A 17,493-nucleotide genomic window follows, 5' to 3' on the forward strand; every position below is an offset into this window, starting at 1 on the left:
TTATATGGAAGTTTAAAAAGGTCAATGTAAATTTTCTTCTCTAAATTCTATGTCATAAGCATCTTCTTATATATTAAATTACATTATTTTTCTTTTACTTTAGGGTTAATTGTTCTTCCAGTATTTGCCGTATGGTATGGTGTTAGAAGTGAGTATATTTTCACAATTGATCAAATGTTTTTACAGCTGGCTTAAGTGCTACTAAGTTTAAACTCTTTATCTATTTGCTTCTGCAAGTGTTACAGCATATAACCTTACTGGCTGAATTTTTCATGAAAGCAGCAAATATTAAGTAAATATTAGAGACTACTGGCAAAAAGTAAGTTCTAATTGTATAAACTCAAATAACCTTCACAGAAACATCACTCTAAGTACCTTCAGTAGGTAAGGAAACAGAATGTTGTTATGATGCTTCCTCCATGCACTTTGACATGCATTTTACGTATCAGCAATGGAAAAATAATGAAAAATCTCAAGCAATACACGACACATACAATGTTAAGAAATCATATGTAATTAAAACTGACATAGTTGTAGTTACAACAAAAGATGTGACTCTGTATCTGTCACCTCATTTGTTCTCAGTCTTCCTTTAAATTATATTTGCCTTATCTTCTTTTTTCTTCTTTGTGGAACAATTTATGGTTTAATGGTAGGATAGTGGAGCCCTCCACTAGCTTGTGTGGAGGGCCTGGAATCTCAGTTAGTGTTAGATTCATATGTATATTTCACTAATCAGGTAGATTTAGTTGATCCTGCTCTGTGATAGGCAAGATCAGAAGTCCTCTTGAGGTTGCTTTTAGATCTGTTTTTCTAGGATTCCAAACTATTTGCCCTGTAAGGAACTCATTAGTGTTATTTCCAAGGAAGACCTTTATTTGCATGTAGCAACTTTGGGTCACTCAACAAATGAATAGCAGTAATAGATTCAGGAAATCTGTTTTGTTGCATAAAAAATGTAGTTTTTACAATTAGTTCATCATGAGCAACCTTGACTTCTGTCTTCTGAGAAATGGTATCCAATTTATACAGCTTTTATTGACAACAAAATAAAGTGTGATGAAAATTTATCCTTCTAATTTCCTCAGTGTACAGTAACTGTATCAAAGAAACTACCAGAGAATTTGTAATGTCAGAAAACATGTTTACTTCATTTTCAGTCTGCTTTAGTAGTTCCACCTATTAAACAAATGAAGAGTGTGACCTTGCTTGTCTCTTGTCTCTGTATTTAAGTTCTCAAAACACTTCCCATGACTCTGTCCATTGTGAAATTTTAAAAAGGTCATGTTTTATTTTTAGATTCTTATTAAGTAATGATATTATGTTGGTGTCTTTCTGCTGTTTGGTGCTTGGCTTGAAATGAGCATACTCACCGAAGTTCCTACTAAAGCTACTTCTGTTTCTAAGCATGTAGGTCTAGGTATTCAATGACTCATAGATTCAATTCTATGACTTGGTGTTGTTAGTATTTTAGCATTCAGCACTTTGTGAATGCTGGCTCTCTTTGTGGTATTTCAGTACACTAATATTTATATTCAATACATTGTGATTCTTTTTTGAATACTGTTATGGTTAAGATGTTTTATGACTGGATAGAGAGTCTGTGGTTATATACAGTCATGTAAACATAAGCAAAATACATTTAATAAGGACTGAGGAAACACATACCTGTTATATGTGTGCTTAGTGCTTCCATAGGCTAAGGAGTACTATATTGATGACTTGTGAAAGCTGAGACAGAAATGCCAGTTTGCTGCTAAGCCAGTTTGAAAATATACTCTGTACTTTTAATTTTTATAGCACTATTATTAGCCAGATAGTCTGCAAATTATCTACTGACATTTAAAATATATGACATTATTTTAAATGGTATTATGCTGTTTATAAATATACGCTATGCAAAACTTTTTAGAAGAAGTTTAAGTTGAGCAACGTTAGTTAAGTAATTTCTGATTTTCAAGAGTATAAATTCTCACTGCTTACTCTACAGACATCCTCTGGATGGTGTCTTGCAACAGTACTACACACATCTACATCTTAGTCCACAATTTTTTTTTCCAAGAGTGTGGATGTTTCTAACATTTTGGAACCTGAGTTCTTCATCTCAACATGGCACATTAGATAAGTTTCTATAGGACATGAAGTTTAAAAGTTAATAAAGTATGAAAGTGCTTTGGTATGAAAAATGCTATGCAAAAGATAGGTACGGGTCATGGAAGGAATGCCATTATGTTAAAGAGGGACACATTATTGTATATCAATCTATTCTTAGTGTCATGTCAGATATCTATCAGTTTTTGGACTGACCTGCCTAATAAGTTGTCCATGTCTTCAGTGAAAAAAACACCTTTAGGATGAGCTTAATGAATTATGAACAGCCATTACACTTTTATGTATGTATTTATTAGAGTCATGTTACCCAAGACCTGACTGGTCCCTAATGAACACATCTGTTTTGACCTAATTAGCTGGTGACACGTTTGAACTACAGCTAGACAAAATGGAGACTCTATACACCTTGAATATCCAGTGATGCTTAATGAGGGTGTGTGGGTAATCTCGCAACAGATATTTCAATATAGCATGTGGCTGGTCATAGATAATCTTGCTGGTTTATGGTAGAATTAAATTTACTTACTCTCCTGGTTTTTTAATAGAATCACAAATACTCTGTTATCCAGACTCAAATATATTTGACTTGCAGTATTTTCCATTTGTGTAGGTATTTGTCTGCCCATTCTTCCTTAGACCACTTATTCCATACCCACAAACTGCAGCTTTGCTTTAAGGATTTTACTAAACTACTTTTATTCCAATGTATTTTTTTCTACAACTGTGTAATCTTTGAAATCTCATTAAGCAATTAACCCTGTACTGTGACATTAATGTTCATTTTAAGAGTACCTGTGGACAATATGCTATAAATACTAAAACTGAGTATAATTAGGAAAAAATCTGTTCATTATGCCATCAAAAGTATAAATTGAGAGCTTGGTTACTGGGTTCATTACTCTGCTGTGGAGTGTACAAGATCTTAAAAAAAGATGAGAAGTAAGAATGATCTATGATCTACATTTAGCTTTAATTTTTTCCCAAATTCTTTGTGATATTTTTTATTGATAAATGCAAGACATATGACATATCCAAATTATGTAAGAACAAATACTAAAGCTGCCAATACTATAAAGAGTAAGACTGCATTTTCACTGGGTATGTGTATAGTATGATATCTCTAAATATTCTGAAGTGAGAACACTGGCCTTTCATAGTCCATCAGATGTCACAGTGCTGTATCATTAGTAATCTGTGACAAAGGAAACGTAATAGCTATGTCTAAGGCTAGTAGTTATTAAGGCTGTGCAAAACAATCAGAATTTGGCCTAAAATCGTCTCTTTTATGCAGCCCATTTTTTATGGTGTTTGGACGTCCCGGTCATTATCTACATTCCTTAACCTGCTCAAGTAGGGAAGTGCTATAGTCTACATTTTGGAGATACAAAGGAGGTGATGAAGCAGATGAAGACTTTCTTGTAAGGTGTCACAGAGAAATTTGTGGGCAAGGTAATTTGTAATGTGCTTCTGTAACTCGATGACAGACTTCAGTTCTGTAATCAAGTCTCTTGCAGCCTACCCTGCCCAGGTAATACCAGTTCCTCCTTTTCCCTGTGCAGAAATACTGCTCAAAGAGATGTTACACCACTCTTGGTGTTTAGGATTCTCAGGGGCTTGAGTGTATCCTTTCCAGTAACCTGCAGTGGTCAGTTTAAGGGCTGCTAATATTAAAATCTGAGTTAGTGGAAGCAAGTCTCCCTTGGCTGCATAACTGTTGCCCATTTGACAAGCAATAAGTAGCAGAGAGACAGCTGCCACCAAGGTTGAGGAAACACAATATAAAAAGGCATCTAGAAACATCAGAGATTAATACAGTTTATACACATGAGACCTCAGTGGCAGCTATCTATGAAACTGGATGTGTTAGAAATCAGTGTTCTGAGCAGAAGTCCAGCTGGCTGTGATTTCTTTAAAATTCTTCAAGATATACTAAAAAAAATTATTTTAGAAAACATCTGATGCTTTTTATTATGAAAAAGATATTTCATGGCTGTTTCAAAGTCTTCCCCTTTAGCTCCTTTTCTTTGACTTCAATTATTACACCAAAAAGTGCAGAAAAAATGCAACAAAAATTAGATTTTTCATAGGAGAGTTTCTTGTAAATATGCTTATTCATTTTAATTACACGTATTTCTGTCTGTTAAGCTTTTGAACTCTATAGTATAGTATTTTGAAAGCCATTAGTGATCCTTTTTTCTGTTTTTGCTTCTCCTCTCCAATTTCTAAATAGGGTGTGTTTAGAAAAAAAAGATCATTTTCACAAAACAAACAGTTGGGTTATTTTCGTCATTATTGAGCTAATGTTGCACTTACAATTTTATCATTCCCACTACTTTACAATGCCTTACTAATTACACTTTTCCCTTTTGTGTTGGTTTATTGATTGTTTCTTCCCAACTCTGTAGTTTTCTGCCAGTACTGCCATCTGCCTTTTTAAACTTTTACTATGCAAAGAATTCACATTTTCTGTGAAATGTCAAGAAATGCAATTAACCTTGCTTTGACCTTTTCTCTGCCTTAAGTATACTGCTTTGGATTCTGTGCATAATAGGGGGCTGTCTTTCATGTTGTACAAACAAACTGAAATAATGAGAATAAGCCTCAACACGAACAGAATATACATCAGGTTATGCACTGACCTGTGTCTGTGTGTATGTACATATCTGTATGTGTAATATATAAACATATATGTATATATGTATTTGTATGCATGTGTACATAATATAATGAACATAAAGATGATGTGCATCACACAGAAAAGCTGTGAGTATATTAATAGTATCTGTTATTAGAGGGAAGCATGCTTTGGAAATTTCTCCCCAATTGCTCCGTGACTGTTACAGTGCAAATCTCTTTTCACCTAAACATGTACCTTAAATCAACAAAGTAGATCAGAAGTAGGCATTAGATTACAAAAGTTGAGGGTATGCATGGTGCGTAGCAGGTCAGCAGAAACCTGACTTTCCTGGCAGGGATGGGAATTAGGTGCCAGGGACCTTAATGCACCCTCCCTTCTGGGGGAGTTTTGGGCTCAGGACCAGCCTTGGGAAACCACTGTGTGATGAAAAGCTGTGAGAAGTGAGAGCCTGCCCCCCTTTGCTTGAGAGCTGCTTCTCAGCCCAGGCCCTTGACCTTGGTCTCCACTGTAGCTACCATGCCCATGCCTGGCCATGCGCCTCCCTGACTCTACACATGACCTGTTAACCTGCCATCACCCCAGCCTGCCTTATCACTGTGGACTTGTCTGGCTGTCACTGGACTGCAGCTGGTCTTGTTTATTGTCTCCAGATCTGATCCTGTCACTGACTTGCTGGCTCAGCTTCCTGGCTTGACCTTGGACCTCCCCCCGTGACTATGCACTTGTCTGAGGATCAGGATTCTTAGCTGGACCTTTGTATTGTCACTGGACCTCTCCTGCTCACCTTGTTAGGTTGCTGTGAGCCTGTGCTCCTTGTCACTGTCCCTGCCTGCCTTACTGTCATATTTAGCTCCCTGTTTCCCCTGCTGAGTAGCCTGCTTCTGCTACTCCTTGAATTTATACATACTTTTTTTTTTTTTTTTTAATCCAGACAATCACAGGCATAATTCACCTTCATTTGCACTTGCAGGTGCTCAACATGATCAGATTCCTAGAAGCATTTCAAGTCGAGCATCCAAACATGGCAAATCACATTTAGACCAAGTTCTAGCCCTTGCCATATCTGATGCTCCTTATGTACCTAAACTTTTCTAATAAATTTATGGCAGGGAATAAATCAGGTAGCTAGAAGCAGAAATTATCAGATTGACACCCATTTTGCAAGTACTAAAGATGCAGATGAACATTATTTTACCTACCGGTGACTTCATCCCCAGAAGGTTCAGTGATCTCCATTTTCTTACAGTGGTTGCCTCTATATACTCAGGCAACAAGCTCTTGAATGTGCAGTCGTTCACCATGTCTGCCAACATACTCAATGCTGGTCAAAAGCTCCTCCATCTCAGAGTCGGAGAATTTCAACATAGAAGTGCTATTTTTAGCGTCCTGAGAAACAACACTTGACATTAGCTAAACTCTGGTGTTTTCTACCTCTCCTTTCTCTGACATGACCCCATTTCCAGGTATGTTACTGGAACAAAACAACTATTTGGATGATTGTTTCTGTGGGCTTTCTGGAAGAAATTGTTGACTTGGAAGTTACAAGAATGAAATTAAGTAGTGAGGACATTACATGAAGAGAGTACCTGTGATGATAAGTAGATGGAACTGTAATAACTGAGGCAGCTGGAAGAATACGTTGTATGGTGTTGCTCCTAGCAACAAAATTCTCAGTTTGGACATTGTGGTCATTATGTGTATTCAGAAAAATATAATTGGATGAAGAAAAATGAATTCTCTATTCCTGTCATCTCCTTCCTCGTGTACTACTATATTTTATGTACGTGGTTGAAAGCAAAAATGAAATTAGCTCAATAATTTTTAAGTGGATAAGTAGGAGATAAGATCAACTGCAGCTGCATATCTGCAAAAACAGTGATTAATTTAAATCAAATCCTTGACTTGTTTACGAAACAGTAGATGTCAGAAATCTTTCAGGAGAATGTTTCCTATATGGTGCTTTCTGTCGAGATTTTTTTATATTCTTTTGTCCTAAGGCTCCATTACAACTTCATCTGTTTTTAGTTATATATTTGAGTTCAGGTGGGCTTTTTATACAGGTTTTCCCATTGTGGGAACTAAGCATTCTTAATACTAAAAAGAATATCAGAGAAAGAAAACTAATTGAAGTGCTACAAAGGACAATTGGAAAATTATTCAAGGCAAATGTTAAATAAATTATATTGCCCATAAATAGAATAATCTTAATACATTTATTGTGAACATTATGATAAAGTTAATTATCTGACATTGGAAAAGGCTTACTGAGAATTTTTTGATTTGTTTTGCAAATTATTTGACTGGGCATAGTTTTATAATTTAGATTTGACAGAACACCATTAGGGAAGAAAGAGTGAAAACCAAACAGCCTTCAGAAACCCCAGTGTGAAGTATCTAGCCATGTTGGTGAATTGTTAGTCACATAAATATTTACTTAGATCCCCCTGTTAAGAACAACCGATCACTGGGAGAAACAGTGTGTTTCAGGTCTTGCTTTCAAAGATTACATGATAATTATGGGCTTGTGAATATTTATGAATCACCAAAATGGTATCTCTTTGTGTGTAGGTGTTTGATGTAGCTGATCCAGATAATTCTAGGATTGGGGAGCCAGAAAGTCAGAGTTCAGACTTACCCCTTCTCCAGCTGTGGCAACATTTGCTTCATACCAGAAGACATTTGAATGTTTTGGATTTATGATAGTTTCTCAGCTAGAATTTTAGATAAATCATTAGAAGCCTACTTATTCTTTGAATCAGAAGTGGCTTAATGGAAGGTCTCTACAGGCACTCCTAATTTCACTCTATTTTTGAAATGTTTAATAAGATTATATTTGAAATGAGACAGTCTCTTGGAACATGTTATTTGTACAGAGCCATGAGTACTCTTTAGCAGATTTGTAGCTCAGCTCTTCTCCTGCCAAAATACAAAATCTCTGCTAGTTTAAGTGACATCAAGATTTGGCTGCCAACCTGTAAGTATAAAGCAGCTCAAGGGTTGCTCTCCATTACACCACTCACAGCCTGCTCATAAATCACTGCATACTGAGGTGCCCTTCTGGCGTGTTGTAAAGTAGCTGGAGCTACTGCTCCAGCTCATGACTGCACTTAGGATGTTTGCAAACTGGATATAACTAATAAAGCAAGGACAATAGCATGAAATGTCCTACTAGGAAGGGTGAAGACAGGATGTGATGACTCTTACAGTTTCACTGGAATTTCAGCTTTTGCTCATATGCATTCTATACTAATTTGACCACCAAAGCTGATGTAGAAATTGCACTACCACGTACAGTGTTTACCATATTTTCCAGCAGCATGTACAGGAAACCAGTCACCTCAGAGTATTATTGTCTGGGTGTTGCACAAGAACATAAAACCCCAGCAACACTACAGAGGGATTTTGTAACTTGCTGCAGAATTTAGTACTAATTTTCACCCATTTGCTCCAAGTCTGTGTTTTTACTTCCTGTGGTACTGAGCAAAGAAGAATGATTCAGTTCTACAAATACTGTTAGTTGCAACAGAGGGTTAAAGGCCTGTTTCAAGGATTCACTTTACTCTTAGGGATGGAAATCCTAAACTAAACCTTATGTTCTTTTTGTTTCTTTTGACTACTACAGTTTGTTGGAATATGTCCCTTCAATTTGGAGAGCCGTAAGGTCTTTGCCTTTATGCTGGAGAAATTGCCTCCAATTCCATGTGACAAGTAGTCTAAAGAGAGCAAGATTTGGCCCATACGTTTTATTCCTTTGAACTTAATTGCTTTTTATAAAAAAAGCATTCAACGAATTTATATACTTCAGCAGATAGACTGATCCTAGCTGTCCTTTTGAGTACCAGTGTGAGTCAGCTATTCCATTGGTGTCAATGGAAATATTCTACATAAAAGCAGTAAGTAGTAAGTGTGTATTTGTAGTAAGTAAGTAAGTAGTAAGAGTGAATTTGGCCTTTGCTTTTAGGAGCAAATTAAGTTATGTGGTCCATGAGGTAGGCAGATAGCCCAATTGCAACACACCTGTGGTACTCACTAACTTCATGAACTCTTTTGCTTCTCTATTTCTTAGAGCATTTTATATTTTAAGTGGTAAAGTTTTTTAGTTTATGAACAAATAGAATGTTTTCTTTTTCTAAATACAGTTTCTGACATTTAAAATAACTGCAATCCATTATATTATTTCTTTGTGATTTAGCACCGTTAGTGTTTGGTAAAAGCAAGGGGAGGGGAGGGGATCTGATGAGTTCTTGAAGCAACAAATAATCATCAAATAATTTGCCTTCTGATATAAATTATGCTGCCCAAATGAAAATGCTTCCAGAAATCCAATCCCCAAAGAACCTTCTAGATATAGATTTATTAAAGGTTCAAAATCAGTCAAGATGGCTCAGAAGATATAGCAGAAAATAAATTTGTCCAGGGTTTTTAAGTCCTTTACACTCAGAGTGTTATAAAAATCAAAGACTCCTAGAGCAGCTCAGCTGATTAGAACAATTCCAGGAAAATCAGATTCTTTCCATTAACTTAATCCAGAATGAGCAATGCCTGTGCATAGCACACTTAACGTGTTTAATGATGTCTGTTGGTTTTCTTCCACTTAAAAAATACTTTATTGTAGTCCACAGTGAATCACCCATTTGCACTGCTGTGTATTTTGTATAGACCTACTTAGGTTGTGTTACTGTTTTATCTTCAGAATATGAGTTTCTTACGGCTTGATTCTGGTCTCTGATTGGATTATAGATGCCTTTAAAGAATGGAGCAATATATGTAATGAGAAGAACCCTGAAGTCTTCCATGGAATTTCTATTTGTCTCAGGCTTAATTTGTTTTCTCTTAGAAATACACTTGTTTCCCTAGTTTATTTGAAAAACAATCAGAAAGGAAATAACGAATAAATAACACTGTCCAAATGTAGCCCATTAAACTTGTTGTTTTCCCACATTCTTTGTGAAACTAGCACATCACCTCACATTTCAGCTGTGTGATAAGTTCCAGATTCATTCTAAAAACAATGCTTGCAAAGCTCGTTACAGGCCATAGGGAAACTTCAGTAAAGTTGTGATTTACGTAACTTTTCATTATTCCTTAAATATATGTGCAAGATTCAACACTCTGGGGTATCACATACATGATTGAGTTACCTGCAGGAAGACTGTGGATTTATGATTGAATGATCAGCTTATTTACATGATTTTTTTACACATATTAAATTATAAAATATACTCTTGAGGATATTCTTCAGTTAAGAGGTAATCCTGGCATAATTTCATTGTGTCTTCATGCCATTTATCTAGTTCCAAAGAATATACCTCAGAGAATGCAGGTGCAAATACGTAGCTATGAAAACACGGGTTTGTTGCACAGCCTCTAGATACCTCAACACTGACTGTCAGGAATATGGAAAGCCACGTTACAATTTTTATTTAGATGGAAACATGGCATAATCTATATTCATCAACTTTAAAATTCATCTGCCATTTCATCAATCAATGTGAAAATCATGAGATATTTTGTTTGTTGCAGCCCTCTCGCTTTTATGACTTTGAATAACTCTTCTCCGGATTAAGTTCCTGTCTAAGTTCATTGGTCTGCAACTTTTCTTCCTAGCATCTGCACGCAGTCACCAGTACTGGGGATACTACATACCAGTGTAGACTGTGATCTAGTATGATATATGCTGTAGCACTCTGTAAACCTTTAAGAATAAGCCTCTCAAACAATACATGTCAGTATCAGAAATCAGTTTAACAAGCATGATCAAACACAGCAGCAGTACGTTGTTTGAAAGAGAAGCAAATTTCAAATTACATAGCTAACATGATCCAGAACTCAAGTTCAATGTACTAGTATATGTACATTAACATATACATTAAAAATTCTAAACAGTTAGTAAAAAAAATGTTTCACTTAAGCTTTCATTGCCATGGAAAAAAACGAGGTTTATCTTGCAAATTTAGGCCTTGATGCAGCAAAGATTTACAGCACTGAGTAGGACTGTTTTATACAAGGAGTATTCCCCAGGAGTTCAACGGAGCTCCTGAAACCACTCATTCCTGCCAGTCATATTTTGAAATTTAGACAGTTGTGAGACAAAAGAAAAAAGTGCTACATCAAGAAAGAGGGAGATCTGGGGTTTTGTATCTGTATCATGACCAAAAGGATTCAGGTATTAGTAGTCCTCCTGTTGGTAGAGTACTTAGCTGATAATATTGCTCCTGCTTACATTATGTGAAGATTTATTTAGTGATTCTTCACCCTTAATTTTAGCAGAGGTAGAGGATCTTTTGATCAGTGGCAGCCTTTACCTGTCATGTTGGTTTGTTTATTTTATGAGGTCACAGGAAAACACTGTCTATGAATCAATACTATAAAGGCTGATTTTAAAAGTGATTTTGACAGTAAAGAAGTATGAGAGTTTTCCCTTTCACTGTGGTACTCTTTATATTTGTCTAATATTTCCAATTAGATTGGCTAGACATTATGATGCACAATCTTTAGGGTCAAATTCAGACATGTATCTCATGTATAACTAAAGAAAACTTAATTCTTCTTTTTCCTTTAGACATACTGTAGAAGTTTGTGTTTGTTTTCTTTTTCTATGTAGCCTGAAACCATAATGAATTCCTCCTCTACATTTAAGTGGGCTTTTCCTGTTGTTATTTATTTGAAATAAAGAGGTGTGCAAATGTCTTATTCAGGACTGGGTGCTGTTCTGTTAGGTCACTGGTCATGCATGTAGTCTGAAACGTTTATAGTCTGCATGCAATAAAATACCGAAGTGCTTTAGTGTCTGAGATAAGCTGTTCACCACAACAGCTCAGAGGATCCCTGTGGGTCCCTGACCCCTTGCTGAGGATTAACCCTAAATGTTTCTGTGCGCTTTACATATACTCTATTCATCTCCCATTGCCCCATTTAAGTCAAGGGAAGTACTTGCAGGATTCAATCAGTGATAAAGGTGGAACTTGTACAAAAGAAGCATGTTGTGCAGTGTAAGACCCTGGTTCTCTGAAGCATTTATCTTTGGCTTCAAGGGAAATGCTGTAAATCTTTGCTGGTTGCTCTTTTCAGTCATGGTTCTATAGACAGATATTAGATGTTTTTATATCCTGAAAAGGAAATAGTGGGGAAACAAAGTTAATGTCTCACTGACAAACATCTACGTTGCAAGTTAAAATAAGTAACAATAACAATAACAACCAGACAATCCTACAGTATTTTATCACAAACATTTGTTTGTCATGTACTTTTAAAACCAGTACATAATAAATAATTTGGAAGGATAGCGGAGTCTGTATTTTTCTGTTCCTTTACAAAGTAATGATAATAAGGTTTTGATGGTTTCCATCCGCCTAGAAACAATGACTTTGGTTTTGTCCTGGTGACAAAGGGTTGCAATGTGTATGTGGTCATACTGCAGGATCATTTGCTAGCAAAAAAACTTGTGTTATTTGGTCTGTGGTAGCTGTAAATGAATACGTCCAGACATGTCATGTAGTCTCTACAGAAAACTGACAGAGCAGCAGATGTCATGAGCTTAATTGAATGTGTGTAAAAATTAAATTTTATGTCTGGTACAAAAGAGTACTCCTGAGGTGATCTTTCAGGAAGGTCTAAGCCATCAGATCCAGGGGCAGGGAAAACAGAGGTAGTGTATATAAAATTCTCAAACTTCAGAGGCATTATTTCCATCTGAGTTGCCTGTGTGCAGGCAATCGACCTCAGGTTGTGTTTCCTGGTGTTAGGAATGAGACCTCCTTTCTGCCAACCTGCAGTGGGCACGTTTTGGGGAAAGAAATTTTCTCCTCATGGATGGAAAACAAAGCAAGGAGACAATATGCAGTTTTCCTTAAGTGATGCTTGGCATTCCAACAACAACCTTTCTGAGCTGGTGCAATTGGTCCTATACATGCGCTGCAGCTTCAGGATCAGCTTAACTCAGCCTGAGACAAGTGAATCAGTCGCTGGTCTGACTGAAACCCCATCAGGCTTTGGCATATTTTCCTTTGATTTCTAGGCTTATTCTGCAGTCAGATCTATTTTACCCTGAAACCACACATATAATAAAGCTGATGCTAAGAAGGTGGCAGAGCAGGCAGACAACTGGAAGAACCATTCTTTGCAGTAGAAACAGTGTTACTTCAGCTTAACCTGACCATGAAACTGCACACTTTTTACCTCTTGGTTTTATCCTTTAGTCTATCTGCCTGTTTTCTGTGACATGACTAGAAACCTACCCAGTGAACCTCCCTCTCTCTAATGCGGTAGGTGAAGGAGGAAGGTGGCTGCTGTCATGGCCCTTCCCCTGTGGAATATGACAGTAAGGTTAAAAAAAGTCTTGAGTCTGTCTGTTGTGTTTTTCTCACACTGATTTATTTTACTTAGCATTTTAATCCTGTATATTCAAAACCTAAGTGTAGTGGTGTGTTTTATTTCAGAGTTAGTTGCTATATTTGCTGAAGAACTCGCAAGGAGCATGTCTTCTCTCCTAGTCAATTTATTTCAGTAAAATACAGTGGGGTTAGTTTGAGATGCATTCTATATACAGAAATATTCCTATTAGGTAGTCAACAATAAATGGATGGAAACAACATTTTACCATCATTCTTGTTTATGTAGCACAAATAGTCTTTTCTTTTGTTGCCATAGGAAAATTTTGGAATCTTTGTTTTTCTTGCATATTGTACATGGCAAGTTTAGTTTATTAACAAAGAACTGCTGTTTTCTAACACTGGGTACAATTTTCTAATTCTAGGTTTACTGAAAGGGACATAAAAGTAATAGGTATTTCTTTTCCGTTTCTCTGCTTGTTTCACACTTGACAGCACTCCATGCATAGTTCATTCAGTTTTTCCCCTGGGTAGCCAATCAATAAGCCAGTTTCCTTTGCTGTTTGAGTCTTTTGCTCAACACAGGAAAAAAAAAACAAACACATTTCAGAGTGTCAGAAAACACGCATATAAAGTCACAAATATTGACAGCAAGACTCAAAGGCAGATGAGCTATCAGAAATTATCTCTGTAGAAGTCACATATGAGGCATGTGCAAAGTACAAGGTGGAGCTGGGGGTGGTATCTGCCCATTACCCTACCTTCTTACTGCAGGTCTGATTCACAGTTTAACACATTTTGGAGAGGTAAACCCAGGTCCCATGCTTATTAATAAAACTGGTGGAATATCTGCTGATTTTTAAAAGTAGTTTTAATATGGAGTCCTACCTGCTCTCTTCACATTCTCTCATGTCTTCACTTTGGTGTTACTGTGTTTGTCGCATTGCCCACTTTGCCAGGGCAGTTGCAGATAAATGTACATAAACATAAAGGAGGAGCCACCTTCACGTTCTTTGTAACACCTGGCGTAACAAAGTTAGGATATCGCTTTCAGTGCTTGATGCCACTGCATTAAAAATATTGTTGATAATGGTAATAAACATAATAACCTCCTACTGTTCATAGAACCTAAGTCCAAAAAAAGCCTTCACAAGATCATGTAATTTATCCATTTGTCCCAAGAAAAATCAATCATCTTTAAACATGTTTTTCTGATGTTTTCTTAAAAGACATGGATGACGGGCATTCCGTCGTCACTCAAGCCAATCTGTTCTAATGTTTCTCTCTTCTCCTAGTCGAGACGTTTTCCACTCGGGAGAGTGGATCTCGCTGGCGGGACTTCCTACACCAATCGCACTTCTCACCCCGATCTTCACTTGCAGCCTTTGCGAGTGGAGCACCGGCACTGTTACTGTGGAGCACTTGTGGCCCACGCGCTGGCGAGACGGTAAGGAGGAAGGATGCTGCGATCTTTGGGCGCTCACAGGGTCTGTTGCAACCCGTTCTGAAACAAGCCATTTCACGCAGTCTCCCCTGCACATAAAACACTGCCTTCTGAAATGAACTGCCCGCGTGGGTGTCACTATTTTTATTTTTCCCTTCTACCGGGAAAAAGGGGCTTGTTTCCGCAGAGGCTTCCCAGCTTTGCCCGTGGGGTGGAGGGCGGGAGGCGGTTCTGTGTCTCGTCTGCCCCCCCCCCCCCCCGCCCGGGCGCTGGCTACCGCCTGCGGCGGGGATCACCCTCCCCGCACTCTCATGCCGTCAATTATTGATGGTGGCGGCCGCCGCCCGCCCGTCCGCGCCCCCTCTCCCTTCCCGGCACTGCCGCAGAGGCTTCACCGCAACGCGAAGCCCACACAGCCGCGCCGGTCCGCCCCTCCTCTGGTCTGTCACGCTCGGCGGCTCCCGCGGGAGGCTCCTCGCTCCCTCCCGCAGCCTCACGCCGCGAGCAGGAGGCAGGCGGCCGCGGGGAGCGGAGGGAGCCGGGGACGCCCCGCAGCCCGGCCGCGCCGCGGGTCCCCGCCGCCTGCCCCGCCGGTAAGTGATGCTGCGGGCAGCCGCGGGGCTGCTGCTGCTCCCGGGCAACTTCCCCGCCCTCCCCATATATTTTTTTTTTGGATGGGTTTTTTTTGCATGCTTGCGGCGGCGGCGGACTTCAACTTCTCAGCGGGACTCACGGGGTTCGGTGGCTGGGGAGCGGGGAGGGCTCCCCTCGGGGCACGTCGGGCGTTACAGGGGAGCACGGGGTCCCCGCGCATCGCGGCGGCGGGCGGGAGCAGCCTGCGCTCCGGTGCCGCTCGCCCCGGCTTCATCCAGGGCTTGCTTGCGCCTTTGCGAGGGGGGAGCAGGTTGCACAGATCTGGGCCGGTGTGAACGTCTAATCGGTGCTTTCGAAGCTGACTGGCATTATTAAGGCTGGCAGAACTTTTGCACACTAGGGGAGCAAAAACCACGGGTGTTGAGGTTCTCAGGCTCCAGATGTTTGGAGGAAACAAGCTTGCAGGTGTCCTACCAGTAAGGATAGTGAGGAAAATAAAAGAATCAAGAAGTGTTGGGATTCCAGCTCCTTAGGGAGCTGACGTGTTTATAAGGGAACAGGCAGAATTCCAGACCCTGCAACAGAAAAGGAAAGGGGGGGGGGGGGGGGGGGGGAGGGAGGGAGGGGAGGAGTATAAACTATTTAAGTGGTTTTGAAAAACAAGTTGCTTTTCCCATTGACCATCACGTTCAGGGACTGTAACTCATATTGAGTCCGTTGGGAGGATAGTTTAGTATTCATGACCCACAGGGGGGAGAGGGGACTCCCTTCCTTTACAGCTTCAGGAAAGGACTTTTCCAAATCACAGTAAGTTACTGCTTTCCTAGTGCTTTGGGCATTTAGATCCCAAGATGTCTCCAGCAGTATATGGGGAGGGGAGGGGAGCATGGAGAAGTCACAGTGAGGAATATTATAGTCCAAGTCATGAAGTTTTTGGAGGCGACCACGATCTAATTTAGAGAGGATTGCAGCACAGAAGGCCTGAGGGATGTGGACAGGTAAAAGAGCTGGCCTGGCAGTCCAGAGTGGAGGTAGGACACCCCAGGGACCTGGGGGCTAGGTGACACGGGGGTAATCGAGTGTGGAGGTGACTGGTGAGTCTTGGGAGACTAATCCTGCAAAGCACTGTGGGCGCAGTGTGGACTGGGGGCGATGGTGGGAGCTGAGTCATGCTGAATGGGGTAGCCATGGCACATCTGCACAGAAAGGGGGGCCGAGGAGAGAAGGAAGAGATGAGGCAGGAGCATACAAAGATAGGCAGGGAGGAGGGAGATCGTCTCACTGAAAGATGCTGAGATCATCCAGAGGATCCTCCATGACTGATAGTATCCTGCTCTACTTTCCATAAAGGGGTAGGAGGCTGATGAGTGTATCTCTGATGGAGGGGGGGGCGCATATTGCAGAGGTTAGTACAACACAAGGGAAACCTACTTAGACAAACACAATCAGTGCTGCTGGGGCTGGGGCTGCATTGCACTGCAGTGCAGGGAGCTCACAGCAACTTCTGCCTTATGAGGGAGAGGGAGATGCTGAATTGATCTGTAGAGGTGGTACGAACTATGCCAAATATTACTGCTTTGTGAGGGAACTGCACACAGAATTGGAAGTAGAGCTGTAAGGAGAGTCCTGATGAATTTACAGTTAACCACAAAGGATTTTAGGGAAAAAACCGCAACACCCAAACCAAATAAAGTTGTCTGATTAGAATAATTGTATACTTCTATTGGAAGTTGTTTTCCTCTGAGTTCTCTGTGGGAAAGAGCCCTGTTTTAACTATGCCGTATGTCCTCCTGAATTATTGAAGTTTTACGATGGATCTTCTTTTCATGGATTGAGGGCCCTGTGGGAATGAAAACTAGCATTGCACTGTTTCTTGCAATATTCATAGTTTTCCCTGTAACTAAGCATTTATTCAGCATTTTCATAGAGAACAAAGCACCATGGTAAGCCAGAGACCCCATTCCTTTCCTCTGACCAAGAAATTTTCTGCAATTTTACTGAACGATAGCATGCATTAAACCTTACTGTTTTGGTGCTTCTTTTATTTGGTTGTTGTTGTTTTTTTAATCTGTTTCCATAATGTGAAAGCGGGAAGCATTGCTTTTCTCTATTGCAAAGAAATGCAGAATTCGCTAGAATATGGTCACAGTAAGTTCCAAGTTAACTTTATTTTTATTTGGAGGAAAGCTTTGCATAGGAAAAATATTGACAAAAAGACTGTCAGTTAAAATTACTGACACACATTGAGCCTCCAAACATCTTAAAATTATATGAAAAAGAAGAAACAGTTGTCTAATATCTGTATTTCTGAAGTTCTGTTCCTACTGCTTATTCAATAAAGATGACCCTGAGTATCAGTGGTACAGACTAGACAT

At 39.4% G+C, this 17,493-nt stretch overlaps 1 protein-coding gene across 1 annotated transcript in view; it reads left to right on the forward strand.

The window, feature by feature from the left end:
* Positions 1-14,923: 14,923 nt before the first annotated feature.
* Positions 14,924-17,493, forward strand: part of SV2C (synaptic vesicle glycoprotein 2C) — a 116,206-nt gene continuing 113,636 nt past the window's right edge. The window contains exon 1 of the mRNA XM_056325302.1: positions 14,924-15,117. The gene's annotated coding sequence lies outside the window, so the exon portion shown is untranslated. The remainder of the gene's footprint in view (positions 15,118-17,493) is intronic.

This window comes from Falco biarmicus, chromosome Z, assembly GCF_023638135.1.
Source record: "Falco biarmicus isolate bFalBia1 chromosome Z, bFalBia1.pri, whole genome shotgun sequence".
NCBI lineage: Eukaryota > Metazoa > Chordata > Aves > Falconiformes > Falconidae > Falco > Falco biarmicus.